At 41.4% G+C, this 4,475-nt stretch overlaps 1 pseudogene; it reads left to right on the top strand.

Moving 5' to 3' along the window:
• Positions 1-237: 237 nt before the first annotated feature.
• LOC114617145 lies at positions 238-356 on the top strand (annotated as a pseudogene).
• The last annotated feature ends 4,119 nt before the right edge of the window (positions 357-4,475 follow it).

Here is a 4,475-nt window from a genome sequence, read left to right as displayed (position 1 = left end):
CTAGTTAGTAATGTTATCATCTTTCTGGCAGTTCAGAAATCATATCTGCACATCAACAAAGAAAGGAATTAAACCAGGGAAAATAAAATAATCATGGTTTCCCACAAGAAAACTGCTTTCACTTAGTAGACTTCAACACAACCCTGCTAATTCCATCTTCTTCTGTTTCATATATATTTTAAAGCTTAAGAAAGAGAAATTGTGATACTTTCCCCCTTCTTTAAAAACTCGTGTAAGCCTGCTCCTAGAGGGATTGTAGACATGGCTGTTGTGTCACATGTGCATCAGTAGGTGGCAGAGAGGAGAGAGGCTGACTCAGTACTCTGACCTATGAACATCTGAAGGATCTTCTCTGAAAAAAACAAAATAGGGGCATGGGGAGCCTGAGACAACCACCAGTCTGACAGTAGGCAGGCCTGGATGTGCTCCCAGGATGAAGAGAAAACCAAGACACTAAAAGAACCCTGCCTGGAACTCTCCTCTGTTGAGAGTGAGCCCAAGACAGACAACCACCACAAGGGTCCACTAGGCTGATTGTTCAGGGAGTAAACCTGAGATAACCACCAGACCATTGTCATGAAGCCCAGACTGGAAACTAGCCTGAGATGACCACCAGTCTGACATAGCTCAGACCTTGGGGAGCAGACCATGCCAGAGACAAACCCTACCAGGCACCATAATCCACAATAGGGGTATAGCACTCCTGAGACCACACATGAGAGACCCCAGACAACACTAAGAGGGGCAAGTAAGTGGTAGAGAAATGAGGAAGAAAAAAAAACAAAAGGATGTAGGTGAAATGAAGAGATGCAGAAATGGAGACTCAAGAGCAGTAAGAAACTGTCTGATGTGAGTAGCTATTGATGTCACCTGGGATGATGGTAAAGTCTTTGCCTGAGCTCTCCCTGGGGGCCACCTCTGGGTCCATGACTCTGCAGCAGCAGGTCTCTACTACCACCAAAGACCAGGCAGATGTCCTTGGTCAGGGCTGCAACCCCAAGATGTGTTGATGTCTGAAGGTTGGGCAGAACTGGCGACACCTCTCACCTGGGTATTGTAGAAAAAATGATTCTGGAAGCATGAGAGCAGGAGAGCTGCCCCTGTCCCTAGCCAGCTGCACCACTCCAGAGAGTAGCCCACACATTGCAGGAGTTACATGTGAGCCAGCCCTGAGGACAGAGTGCAGGAAAGTCAGCCTTCCTTTTGTCCAAAGAGCAGTGGCATTGACAACTGAGAGGAGCTCCCTCCCTTCCCTCACCATCAATGGCAGGTAGAACTGGCCCCTGGGTCATGAGACTGGAAGAACTCTCCCTATCCATCATTGGCTGCAACACTCATGTGAGCAGGCCCTGCACCTCACCTGGGCAGCAGGGTAGAGTTGGCTCCAGATGTGTGAGTTGCTGATTAACCTTCCGTCCCCCACCCCCAGGGCATAAGAGTGGGAAAGCCAATGGGCTGATCAGCTTAGATACTTCTCAGGCCTTGATCCAGGGCTTGAAATTGGTCTACCCCATCACCTAACCTACTGATGAATTGCTGGATTGCATGAAGGGGCTGGTCCTACAGAATCAAAACTACAGAATCCCTATGGCATGGTACAACAACAGGATATCTGAGAGGAGACCCAATGAGATTCCAGTATTGACAGAGTAGCAGAAGCCAGAGTCTTTGGAACAGACCAATGAGTCATTGCAATGATCATTTGCAAGCAAAGAATTGTGGAAAAAAGAGTATACTGAGAGACATACCAAAATTTCACAATGAAATTTTGTTCTCTGTTTGGGGTGGAGCAGGTGTAAGGGGCTGGGGGGATGAGTGGGATTGGGGTGCATGATGTGAAAGTAACAAAGAATAAAAAGTTTACAAATGTTTTCTGTGACTAGGAATACAGTGGGTAGAACCTGAAGCTGATTGAAAAGGGTCCATCTTCAATGGCCTTCAAGACAATTAATTTCAAACTAGCTATGTGACACAATCACTGGAAACCATTCACCTGGGGGCTAAATTTACACCTTGTCCAATCTAGATACCAAAAGTGTATTTAGATATCAGTTTTCTTGGGCCTTGCTGAGATTATGTCAGCTACACTATGCTTTGGCAACGGCATTGGCCTTCATTCAAATGCTATTTGAAACTTACTGCTATATTTATTATGGGAATGTGAAATTCATTGTACTATCTTGTCTTTATAAGAAGCACAGGAAGAATGTATTCCAGATTTCAATGCTGGGAAGGATGACTCTTCTTCTGAGAAACCTAAATGCATTCCAGTTACAGGGCTGTAGAGTCTGACCAGATTGCTATAGGGTGATATCAGATTGCTAATTTTAATGGTAAATGTGTAGGTTTCAGGATGTCTATGGTTAAGCATTACTTTAGAACATTCAGTGAGGATGTTTCAGAAGAGATTAGCATTTAACTTATCAAAGTGAGTATAGTGTGTCATGTTAGATATTTGAGGAAGCATCTTCAGCCCATTGAAGGCTTGGATAGCACAAAACATCAGAGGAAAGGATGACACCATAGCTCTGACTGATTCCTTAGCCTGGAGAGTTAACTTGTCTAACCTCTAGTCACTCAGAGGCAATTCAGAGGCCTTCAGATTGAGATCACAATCCCTTCACACAGATTACAAAGTGTACAACTGACAGTACTGGGCCCCATTTTTTATCCTAAATATTGTGTGATTTTTCAGCTTCTATAATGGTTTAAATCCATAACTCTAGATAGATAAGTAGGTAGACAGATAATAGATAGATAGATAGATAGATAGATAGATAGATAGATAGATAGATAGATAGATGAATAGGCAGATGGATGACAGATGATTAAGAATGTACCTTTACATGTAAAGTTATACAGCATTTTTCACTTGCTACACAGAACAAAGCTTCCCGGTATCAAATTTTCTGTGCACTGAATCATGGTGGTGTTACAACATTTCAGATCTTGGAGAATGACAAAATTCATATTTTTTCCAGATGGAAATTAGATGTTATATTAAATCAGTATCAACCCCTATGAATAATAGCCAAGGATCTAAATAGAATGTGACATTCAACATGTCATTGAATATAGGTCTCACAACTTAGAATAATAACACTTGCCTTTGGTTGTCAGTTATTGAATATCTAACTGAAATCATGTATCTTCCCTCCTATTTTTCTTGCAGACTGCTTAAGTGGTAGCATGAGAGTTTGGCGATTTCTATTGTAAATGGTTAGCTCGTTTCTCCTCGTCTATTCAACTGACTTGTGGTCCTTTCATATTTTCAGTTTTCGGTGCCCAGATAAGTGGCATTTTTTAATGTAAATGGGAAGTGGCTCTGATCTTACACCACAAACTCTGAGCAGAATCACTGAAGATAAAGGCTACTTGATGAGACTTTAAGAGAATGTAAACTGTGTGCTTTTTGTAATCAAAGGAGAAAGTACACAGAAATCTCTCACACCATTTACACCCTCCAAAGAATACCAAGGAGGTCAAATTTTCCCTGCTGGTTCCACCTTTCACCTGGCAGACTGATGCAGAATACAGTAAGCAACATCTTTCTCTGTCTTTTTCTTTTTTTCTCCAAGCCCATATAGCTACCATAATTCAAGAATAAGACGTCTGGCTCAATTTAGGAGGAACCAGCTGGAGGCTGATTTCTAATGCAGTATCTGTTTCTTTTAGGAGTGACTGCTTGTGCTTTCTTGGAAAATATATTGATTGTTTCTGGGTTGTTGGCATTGCTCTATATTCTAGAGAAAATAATAAATAAGAACGGGTCTAGAGATAAAGTGCCTGATCCTAAAATAGCTACAATACTCATCTGCCATACACCCTTCCTTTCAATCTTTTTACTCCACACCTATCTGTCAGTCCGTGAGTGATGCTCAGTCCTTTGAGGTACCAAGTAAGGCATGATCCAAGAAATCAAACGATATGAATCTAACAATAAAAATTTTCCAAAGTCTAGGTGGAGGTAAATGGAAACACACTAGAAAAGATAAATGCAAGCCATTAAGTTACGATCTCAAGACAAGAGAGAAGAATGACAGAAGTGAGGTGGAATACAGAATATTAGTGTTGAGCACGGGGTTGGGGAGTAAAGTGTGGAAGACCTAGAATACTAGAAGCCATATCTTAGTCATCTTTTAATTTGAATAAGCAAGATCATAATCACATGGATGAATAATACCAAGAACTTGGGTTTTCTGTTTATTATTAGGGAAATAAGCATTGTTTACTTAAATTTAATAGCCAAAGAATTCATGCAAAATTGCCCTGAAGAAAAGTAAAGTGAATTCTGAAGGAAAAAGTGGTAGAATATTGTAGGCATTTTCAAACACAGTCCATCTTCCTGCTGAGGCTCCTCTCCTCATAGCTGGAGCATCATTCTCTCCTGTCTGCCTTCTCTGGATAGCTGATTTGACATAGATAAATAATACTGGCATCTCACTGTCAGAAATAAACTGTGATGTTTAACTGCT

Source organism: Grammomys surdaster, unplaced genomic scaffold (assembly GCF_004785775.1).
Source record: "Grammomys surdaster isolate TR1022 unplaced genomic scaffold, NIH_TR_1.0 134, whole genome shotgun sequence".
NCBI lineage: Eukaryota > Metazoa > Chordata > Mammalia > Rodentia > Muridae > Grammomys > Grammomys surdaster.
The sequence above is the reverse complement of the archived record's forward strand: the minus strand, read 5'-3'. Positions and strand labels throughout refer to the sequence as shown.